Source organism: Sminthopsis crassicaudata, chromosome 4, assembly GCF_048593235.1.
Source record: "Sminthopsis crassicaudata isolate SCR6 chromosome 4, ASM4859323v1, whole genome shotgun sequence".
NCBI lineage: Eukaryota > Metazoa > Chordata > Mammalia > Dasyuromorphia > Dasyuridae > Sminthopsis > Sminthopsis crassicaudata.
Genome location: NC_133620.1, coordinates 93,827,545 through 93,838,916, shown reverse-complemented (window position 1 = coordinate 93,838,916; position 11,372 = coordinate 93,827,545). Strand labels below are relative to the sequence as shown.

Here is an 11,372-nt window from a genome sequence, read left to right as displayed (position 1 = left end):
TTTGTTTGACTGATTCTTGGGTTCTCTGTGAATCATTCATTTCTATTTGTTCCATCCTGACTTTTAAGGAGTTATTTTCTTCTTTCACAGTTTTTAGTTCTTTTTGTAAATGCCCAATTTCGTTTTTAAATGAATTATTTTGCTCTATTGAGTTTTTTTCCATTTCCCTAATTTTTTTTTTTTTGAGAATTATTTTCTTTTTCCAATTCAGAAATTCTATTTTCTTGAGACTTTTTTATCTTTTCCAATTCAGAAATCCTACTTTCCTGTGTTTTTTTAACCTTTTCTAATTCACTAATTTTGTTTCCCTGCATCTCCTGTGAATTCTTTATTTTTTCCAACTCCAATTTCAGGACGTTGTTATTCTCTATCATAACTTCCCTTTCTTTTCCCCATTTTTCTTTGATCTCCCTCAATTTTTTAAGAGCTTCTTCTAGGAGAGAGTTATGTGATGGGGGGCAGGAATCGTTCCCCTTTAGGTTGTTGTCTGTTGATTCTCTGCTGTCAACTTCCTCGGGGTTGGACACCCACTCTTTCTCTGTATAGAAGGAATCTATAGTTTTTCTAGCTTTTTTGCTCATACTTAAAAAAATCTTTTGGGGTCTGTCTCTGGGGTAGGAAATTATTTACTTCTTTACCAGCTTCCTCCCAGACCGGATGGATGCAGCGGCCCCTGCGCCCGAGCTAAGAGAGAGCTCTGGGAGAGAGTTCCCCACCCCCTCCCTGGAAGTGCCTCAGAGGTGATTAGCACTACTGTGCTTCGAGGGCGTAGAATAGTGAAGACAGCACGAAGCCCAGCCTATGTGTCCGGGTGGGGAGTGGATGTCTGCAGCAGGTGACGTGAGAAGCCCCTGCGCTCAAACTGGAAGTGTCTGCCAGAAACCGCGGTCCCTAGTTCAAAGGTTCCGCTTCTCTGGGACTTCCTGGAGCTGAGTTCCACTCCCTCCAGCTAAGCTAGGCAGTGTGTGTTGCCTTGGGTCGTATCCACCCACTTGTCAATCTCTTAACTATTCTCAGGTGGTAGCTGAGGCCACACCCCCTGGTGCCGAGTCTGTTGAGTCACCCCCAGGGTCCAGGGAAAATTTAATCTGAGTTTTAAAATATTTTGGCTTTCTCCTCTGAACTGCTAAATAATTAGCAGAGAAGAGCTAACAGCCTGTGCCAGATTCCTTTACCTCAGTGGCTTCTCTGATCCCAGAGCCCTTCCCAGCGCAATGGGCGCAGTGTGCCCCTACCCCACCGTCTGTGCTGGTCTTTCTTATTCCTCCCCTGAGAACTGACCTTTCCTGTTGAAACTCCAGATTCTCTTCAGCTGGTAAGTCGTGCTTCCAGTCCTTGTGGTATCTATCAGTCCTGAGCTAATTTTGAGACTTAATTTATCTAATTGGTTGTGAGGGAGTGAGGACGTTCACTGAGTCGTGTGTTTCTTCTCCGCCATCTTGGCTCCGCCTAGGTTGAGCCTTTTAAAAAATTTCAAAAGAATTATAAACTTTTTAGAACAAGAAGGGACTTTGAGGAATATCTAGTCATTTTATGCTTGAGGAAACTGAGTACACAAAGAGGCAAATGACTGGACAAAGATGATTAGTAACTAGATGGCACAGGGGGTAACAGATTAGACTTGGGAGTTGTAAAGGGCTAGAAGTGAGCAATGCACTTGGATAATGAAGCACGTGAGACTAATCGCCAATTGGACAGTTCCCTATTAACTTGTTTGAAGGTTGACCCTCCCCAGCTGTTCTGTGCTGACTTGATTGGTGGGATAAAGAGGGAGAAGTGACGTGTGTGGGAGCAGTAGGAGGAGGAAGAGGAATTGAGACTTAGAAGCTGACTCAGTCTCTCCGGGCATTTGAGGGAGGAAGGTGTGTGTGAAGTTGCTAGCCCTAACCCCCTGACCTTGACTGTAAAAGATCAAGAATAAAGACGTTTAGTGATCCTGACTCCAGTTGATTTCTGGGAAGACAGAGTTCCAGCAGGGAGTCAGGAAAATTAGATATTAACCTCAACCCAGAACAAGCTTTCAACCTGTTTCATCAACAATTTTTCATTTTTTAGGCATGTCCAAATCTTCATGACCCCATTTGGAGTTTTATTGGCAATTATCTTGGAGTCATTTGCCATTTCATTCTCCAACTCATTTTACAGATGAGGAAATTGAGACAAACAGGTGACAAAACAAGTAACTAACCCAGGGTCACACAGCTAGTGAGTGTGTGAGATCAAATTTGAACTCAGGAAGATAATTCTTCCTAACTCCAAGCCTATGGCTTGATCTACTACAATTCCATCTAGCTGTCCCCAGCATGAGCACATGCAAATAAACAAGTGGTTTATTTTACAAACAAAAACACTAAGGAAAGCCAAACTGAGGCACTTTCATTTTAATAATTTGTTATGCAAATATGGTCATCAATAATCCTCTGGGCTATTAGGTTCCCTATATTCACACAGTAATCAAAAGGTAATCAGATGGCTTATTTATGTGGTACAAGTATTATATCCCCATTTTCCACATGAAAAAACTGAGTCTCTGAGATGCTAAGGTCACATCTGGGTAAGTGTCAGAACTACTACTGAAAACCAAGTCCCTTGTTTCCAAGTAGTTTAGTTTCCACTTTATTCTGTGATGGTATTACCATTTCCAAATGCAAAAGTTCATATTTCTGTGGTTTAACTTCTAAAATTTTGCTACAGTAGAAATATTTAAAATTTTAGAAAACCTATCAACTAGTATATTCTATATAATAATAATAACAATAAGAATAACTTAAATTTTACCCAAGTAAGATTATTTTTAAGTAGACTGGCATAAAAAACTCTGCTTATTACTCTTTAAAATAATTTAAATAATTAAATTATTATTTTGTGGGGCTTAAATCACTAATTCGGTCATCACAATCCTACAGCTATTAAAAAATAATTGATTCATGAAAGACCTTCAAATAATACAGAAAATAAATTTTTAAAGGAATGGCATAGGTGTTCATCAGGTGAGGGGGAAAGAAGTGAATTATATTTATTCTCAGACTATGGCTTGAAAGGCTCTGCACATTATCATGAAAATGAGAAATTTACATTTTCCCCCTGACTTCCCATAGGAATTGTGGTTGATGATCTACTTTGGAGAAAGTCTACTGTCTGCTGACAAAATATCCACAGAGAAGAAAGATTCCTGACCATTTGGGAGGTACTATCTGAAGTGGTTTGGCTCATATCCTAGCCCATTTCCAAACAGGGTATAACTTTTGATCTTCTAGAGCTACTTTATGCATGAAAGGGAAAATAAATCTAATTTTAAGAAGTAAAAAAAAAAAAAAGCAAACAGAAAATAGAGGAAAGCAGATAGAAAACCTGCACATTCCTTGAATTTTATGGTAGAATGTTTCTAGAAAAGACTCTAATCTGTTATCTTAATAGGAAAAGTAGCTTGTAAAAAACCATAAGAAATAGAAAAAGCTATTAAATATTGGACCTCATTTATTAAAAGCTCTGCTCCTATTTAGTTTGGTATCTAAACAGTGGGAAAAATAAGTATGTATTTGAACATTTGGCAATTTTGCTTGATCTGAAGATGAGGGTGAGGATGAGAGGAATTAAAGGGGACTGTACAGGGAAATACAAGTCCAAATGTCTTGACATATTTTTAATTAAGAGCAAGTGATATTACTTTATTTTTAGGCAAATCTTCACCATTGACTCCTCCAACAAAATTCAGGTGTGAATATTAAAATAACTTGTTTTTTTTTAGCTACAGAAATAAGAGTAGTAAATAATCAATTTTGTTCTTTTTCAAGGCTGGTTTTAATCTTGCATTAACTCTTTTTGGTACCTGTAGTGATTTTATTAAATGTGTAGGGATAAAATTGTCTCCAGAGGAAAAAAAAAAAGGCTTAGCTGATCTTAATCACATCTGTACCAATATTTGTACTAAATTGTCCAGAAAGATGGTGAATTCTATACTTGTCTCCCCCCAAAATGTTTCACTTATTTGTTGGTTGGTCACATCATGGACATACTACTATGGAGTCAGAAGAACCAGAATACATGGCTGAAAATCCTGACTTTGGTGTGTAGCAAAGTGACTTTGGCTAAGTAACTTAATCTTTGAGCCTCAGTTCCTCATCAATATAATGATGGGGTTGAAGTAGATTCTCTAAAATAGTGTTTTCCAGGCCTAAATCTAGCCTCCTTTGGACTATATGAACTACAGATAAAAGCATAGTATTTATCCTTAGTTTTCCTACTTAGTACTGGCTAAGAAATAGTGGTGAATCAGTGGAATAATCAAGACATAATAGTCAAGTTCTATAGTAATCTATTGTTTGATAGATAAGTCCAAAGACTCCAACTTCTAGGATATTAACTCAGAATTTGACATGAATTGGTAGGAAAACTGGAAAATAGCATGGCAGAAAATAGGCATTAACCAACATCTAACATACTGTACCAAGATAAGGTCAAAATAGGTACATGATGTAGACATAAAAGGTGATATATCTGTATGCAAATTAGGAGAGCAAGGGATAGTCTACCTGTCAGATCTGTGAAGAGGGGAATTTATGATCAAAGAAGAACTAAAGAACATTATGAAATGCAAAATGGATAATTTTGATTACATTAAATTTTAAAAGGTTTTCATAAACAAAACCGATGCCACCAAGATTAGAAGGGAAGCCAAAATATGGGAAACAATTTTTATAGCTAGGGTTTCTGATAAAGACCTAATTCCTTAAATTTATAGAGAATATGCCTGGTGCATTTTATTGCAGTAGATCTGGAATCTTATAGATGTAGATATTTCCTGCAATAAGTCAGATCATGACCCATTCATGTCTGGCTGGTGCTTCAGTCCTTTGGTCTATGTCCTGGAGAACTTTCTTTAGTTTTCTTGATATCATGATATCAGTGGTAAACTGCCCAATGAGTTCCCAGGCTTTAGAGTATGCTAAGATTTGTCCTTGCTGAGGGAGAACATGCTTTAAGGATTTTGAACTCATTGGTTCCTCTATTCCTCTTGCTTCCTACAATGGAATACCAATGGGACAGATAGACTGTTTATTAGTTCTACTTTGATCTCCTTACATGACTGACCAATCTTTTTGGTCCTATATTTCTTTGTTGAAACCCTTATTTCATACCACCATGTGTGCAAATTATCTGTTATAATATATTGTAGTCTACCTTCTGTATAATTCTTCATTGCTGCTTTGAATGATCCTTAAATACAATTCATTAAAGACAATAATATTTCATGACAAAAAAAAATAGACCTCTGTTTCATATCAAACAGAATTTTTAAAATAAATATATAATTTCCTGGAGACAATCAAGCAGTAGCATTAAAATTTCACATTTCAAAGCTCTAGTAATTGTGATAAAATTATCCAAACACACGTCCCAGGAATGAACTCTATTTCTAAGTATATGGGGCAATAGGTAGGATATCTAACCCAGGCAAGCGATTTAACCCTTTGATGCCTAAAAAAAAATGATTCTTTGGCCTTTAAATTGTCTTCCAGCTTTGAATCTGTTCCTATTACCCTAAGGATAACAGAAGTAAGCTAAGAGCAAAAAAAGCTTGGGAAGCAATGTGAGATAGTGAGGAGGAATTTTTGCAATTATTTTCAGTCATGTCTGACTCTTCATGACTCCATTGGGGTTTTCTTGGCAAAAATACTGGAGTGGTTTGGCATTTCCTTCTCCAGATCATTTTTCACATGAAGAAATTGAGCAAACAGGGTTAAGATTCTTATCCAGAGTCACACAACTAGTAATTGTCTGAGTTCAGATTTTAACTCAGTTTTCCTAACTCCAGAGCCAGCACTCTATCCAGCTGCCCCAAAGAAGAAAGGGACAAACAAACATCCTCTGTATATGAGGTCAGGGGATTTGGATTCTAATTCTCCTTTTGGAACTCATTACCTTTTAATATTAGGAAGTCAATGTCTTGTGTCTCAAGTTTCTTCATCTGTTCTTGCTTTATATGGTCTTTGATATTCTATGACCTATGATAAGAAACATTGTACTTTCAAAGAACAACTTAGCCCTACTTGAGAGACTTAGTTAGAAATTTTATTCCAATTTAGTAGAGAAAATAGAATAAAATGCGCCTATAAAATAGAAGCCCTGCATGGTATGCTGTGGGAACTGGTACAATCTGTTCCTTCCCTTTCTTCCCCTAACCCAATTAATCTAGCAGTTAATCCTTTCCCCCTACAGTACCAATCACCCATTATCTTTTTTCTCCAATAAAGTAAAATGTAGGTGGCATATCTGCTAAAACAAATAGACCTCCCATATCTTTTTAATAGATGTGTAAAAAGTTCTCTTTAAAATATCCAGAGCTGCTATCTATTTTAAAATTTGGGATTTTCTCTGTTGTCTGAGGAAATCATGCTCTCTTTTTCCTTTTCCCCACTTCTTTGTGATCAGGCCTATTCCAGTTTTGATTCTAAGATCCAATGATCTCTTAATATATGATCCTAAGGTGTTATGAAATCTCATTTGAAATAGAAAGACTACTAAAAATTCTAGTCCTTCCTATGGGAAGCTAATTTTACTCAGAGATGGAGGGGGAAGAGAAGTTACATGAGAGTAACTAGTATAGAAAATGGTCAGTGCAGACAGAAGAATTATGGAGTTTGAGTCCTGGATGTGTTATATATTACCCATGATCTTGGGCAACCAACATAACTGCCTTGTATGCCCATTTTCTTCTACATAAAAGAAATAGACTGGACTAGATGATCTTGAAGGTTCCTTACAGCTCTAAAACATGGTCCTTATGATACTTGGAGAAAAGACAAAAAATAGATGGAAATTCTGGAATTTCTGTTTAACTCTTTAAAGCAGTGCTAAGGAAGTCATAAGTTCATCCCTATGTGAATTTAGCTGAAGTTAAAGGACACTTCCCTAATTTTAGCTTATTTCTTTTGCTCAAGAATGCCTTCTTTCTTCCCACTCTCCACAGACTAAGTACCAGCTTTACTATTAAAAGTCATATCTCAAATACTACCTCCTGCAGGAAGCTTTCACTGTGTTTCTGCTCCCACCCTTGAAGAAGATGTTATCTTGTCCTCATCTCATGAAGAATTCTATTTGGATCTCATATTTTTTATAATAGTACTACACTACAATTTATCGCTGTGTTATAGTTATTTTTCTCTTTTAAAATTTATTTATTGTACTAAATATAAAATAAGCAAAAAAATAGAAAAAAGAAAGAAAAGGAAAATAAAACTGAACAGAACAGAACATTATCATGTGCTCTGCAAAACATTAGGGAGGATTCAAGTACTATAGTTATTTATAGGATAGCTATTAGGGCAGTGGGTAATATACCAGGCTTAGAGTCAGGAAGACTCATTCTGGTGATTTAAAATCCAGACTCAGCCACTTACTAGTTATGTAACCCTGGGAAAGTCACTTTACCCTGATTGCCTCAGTTCCTTATCTGTAAAATGAATTGGAGAAAAAAATGACAAACTACTCCAATATATCTATCAAGAAACCCCAAATGGGGTCACAAAGAGTGGACCAGATAGAAAAAAAAAGTAGCTATTTATATGTTTTGATTCCCCTTTTAGATGACAAACTCCTTCACAGTACTTTGTCTATATATTTCTCTTAATGCCTAAAGTGCTTTCAACATTTTTGGGTGGGGGTGGGAGTGTAGAAAAGTGTTAGCAAATGTCTCTGATTTCATTAATGTAGAAAAGTCCTAATATGAAAGTTTACTCCATACCCCAAATCATAATAATGTCAGAATGGATACATGATTTATTAATAAAGGATGATACCACAAGCAAATTATGAGAGCAAGGGATAATTTACATATCAGATCTTTGGAAAAGGGAGGAATTTTAATTTTTTTTATTAAAGCCTTTTTATTTTCAAAACATATACATAAATAATTTTCAACATTCACCTTTGCAAAATCTTGTGTTCCAATTTTTCCCTCCCTTCCCACCATCCCCTTCCCTGGATAGCAAACAACCCAATATATGTTAAACATGTACAATTCTTCTATACGTTATCATGCTATACAAGAAAAATCAGATCAAAATGGAAAAAATTAAAAAGAAAACAAAATGCAAGCAAACAACAATAAAAAGAGTGGAAATAGTATGTTGTGATTTACACTCAGTCCCCATATTCCTCACTCTAGGTACAGATGATTCTCCTCATCACAAGATCATTGGAACTGGCCTGAATCACCTCATTGTTAAAAAGAGCCACCTTCATCAGAATTGATCATCTTATAATCTTGCTGTTGCAATTTATAATTATCTCTTTGTTCTGCTCACTTCACTTAGCATCAGTTCATGTAAATCTCTCCAGACCTCTCAGAAATCATCCTGTTGCTCATTTCTTATAGAACAATCATATTCCATAACATTCATATACCATAACTTAGCCATTCTCCAACTGATGGGCATTCACTCAGTTTCCAGTTTCTTGCCATTACAAAAAGGGCTGCCACAGACATTTTTGGACATGTTGTTCCTTCTCCCTTTTTATGATCTCTTTGGGATACAGGCCCACTAGACACATTGCTGAATCAAAAGCTATGACAATTAGATAGCCCTTTGGCCATAGTTCCAAATTGCTCTACAGATTGGTTGAATCAGTTCACAACTCCACCAACAATATATTAGTGTCCAGTATTATGTCAAAGTGAGGGCCTGAATCCACAGTTGTCTTTCCAAAACCAACCTCTTTATCCACTATGAATCAAAGTCAATCTGTATTTGTATTATCGAGGCTAAACCATTTGGTGAAGGCTGGGAATGGGGAAGGGTAGAAGGCAGAACTTTTGATTTCTTTAGTTTAGGGATCTCCTAACAAAGCACTCTCTTTATTAATGCAATTTGATCCTTTCTCTTCAGTTTACAGTATTAGTTGCCTGTGAGTACTAATAAGTTAAAGTGATTTTTTTTCCCCCAAGGTCATATGTATTGGAGGTAGAATTTTAATTTCCTGACTTCAAGGCCAACATTCTATCCATAATCCCAGGCTTCTTCAACACTTGATAAATGGTTGATGAGTAAAACAGATCAGCTTCAGATGACCAGTAATGATAGCCAATCCCCAAAGTTAAGGTTTGCTACCTCCAAGTCATTCTTGACTCTTTACTCCTCATTTATCTTACCCAATCAGCTTCTAAGTAATCAAACCTATTTCTACACTCTCTCTTGCAACTATACATGATGCTCCCTTTACACAGCTTCCTCTATTTTTAAAGCTCCTATTATCTCTTGCCTGGACTGTATCAAGAGCATCCTAAATAATCGTCTTGCTTCTTGTATCTCCCCTCTCCAAGCTATTTTCGATACATCTGCCAATATAATCCTCTTAAAGTATTGCTCTGATTATTCAAGTCATACCCCCATTCAAGAACCTTATAGTAGGATATACAAATTACTCTGCTTGACATTTAAAATTCTTTGTAGTCTGACTCCAGTCTGCCTTTCTTAATGTGGTGTTTAGGGAGGACTCATACAACTTCTTTCCTGAGTCCTTTTTAAGTTTGCTCATCCACTTTTGTTGCTACCTTGCACTCAACTCTCACCTGTGACTCCCAGAAGCTGCAGCATATGTAATAGCCACATCCCAGTAAATGAACTTGGCAGATGGGCCAAGGTTAAACCAGATCAATCTTTTAAAAGATTAAAAGCCAGATTAAAGGTAAGTGACAGTCCTCAAATCTGTCAGTGAGTTTGGGGGACATGAAGCTTCCTTCAATGGAATGGGCAGATGAGAACAATTGTTCCTATAGCCACAAAAGGCAGATGCTACAGAGTGCTTAGAGGTTGGTTTAAGACACTGAAGATGCCAAGGTCATCTGCTGCATCCCAGGATATCACCAGTAAACCTGAATTTTATTCTGTCACTGGACTTTGATGAATCAGGAAGAGATAGTGATATTGACAGCTTTATTTAATTCCAGCTCATTTAATTCCAATTAATGAACAAATCAGCATCTCCTTATGATGTCATTGGTCCTCCTCAAAAATAAAGAAGGAATGATATTTTCCAGACTTATTCACATTATTTCTTTTCATACTTCACTCTTTCTAGTGACACTAGTCTCTTTGCTGTGCCATAAACAATATCTTTCATCTCTCTGCTTATGGCATTTCCCCTGACTATCCCCCTTACTTGGAATGCTTTCCCTCCTAATCTACTGCCTTCCCTGACTTCCTAACTAAATTCCTAGATAAAAAATTTTGTCTTCTATAGGAATTCAAGACAGCTAGGTAGGTGCACCTAGCCTGATTCATCTCTTCAAACCTGGCCCCAGAGACTAACTAACTGGGTAACTCTAGGCAAGTCACTTAGCACTATTTACTCAGTTTCCTGATCTGTTAAATGATCCAGAGAAAGAAATCACAAATCACTCCAGTATCATTGCCAAGAAAGCCCAAATAGGATTGTAAAAAGTCCAATGTGACTGAAAATGACTGAACAAAGCCAAACAGGAAGCCATTCCCATAATCCCTTCCCTCTCATAATAATTTTCTCTTTTTAAGCTCTTATATTTTATATATTTTTAATATTTTATATCATGCTTCTACTTGTCCTATATGCAGAATGAATATAGATTGTATATATAATAAAAGTCTCTTAGTCTGGAGTTCTGAAAGTAAGTTCACCACTTGAATACCATCTCACAGAAGGAATAACCACTATGTAAAAGAAAAAGTGGGGGAGGAAATCCCACAGAAACTAGTGTATTGAAATCTTTAGTTGTGGGTTTAACAATCATAATATGAGTGGTAGTGTGGTGTGGTGGAAAGACTGCTCCCTAAACTTTTCAACCAGAAGAGCTGGAGAGCTGGGTCTAAATCCCTGCTCTGTTTCATAGAAGTCCTTAAAGCAAGCCAATTGTACTCTCAATTTTTTCTTACATAAAATGGCAGAATCATTGGATTGTATTGGTCAAAACCTATCTTTTCTTTTTCATTGGGAACTCCCAATAAGGAAAGTCCCTATAAAAAATGTAAACTGGCACCTACTTTGTTCTTTAAAGTCTTAGTTGCCTGGGGCACTGAAAGGTTAAGGGACTTGCCCAAATTCACCCAGATAGTAAGTGTTAGAAATGCAAATTGAGACCTGCCTGGAAGGATTTTAAGTTAAGGACCTTGCTGGGCTATTATAAAGAAAGCATGTAAATTTTCCATTGTTATTTGGTTCACTATTAAATTGTAAATTTGATATGGTAGTTTGCATTAGATGAAGAAGCCCCCACCATTAGACTTTAATCTAGATAAGATGTTGGAATAATTTGGAAGAAGAAATTCCACAACTAAATTTTATTAATTATTTATTTCAAGCATTAACAAACTACACATTTGGTATAGAAGTAATTA

The 11,372-nt window shown here is 36.5% G+C and overlaps 1 long non-coding RNA gene across 1 annotated transcript in view; it reads right to left on the bottom strand.

Moving 5' to 3' along the window:
• Positions 1 to 977: 977 nt before the first annotated feature.
• The window catches only part of LOC141540991 (uncharacterized), a 56,224-nt gene continuing 45,829 nt past the window's right edge, over positions 978 to 11,372 (bottom strand). The window contains exon 3 of the long non-coding RNA XR_012481619.1: positions 978 to 1,460. This is a non-coding gene — a long non-coding RNA (uncharacterized LOC141540991). The remainder of the gene's footprint in view (positions 1,461 to 11,372) is intronic.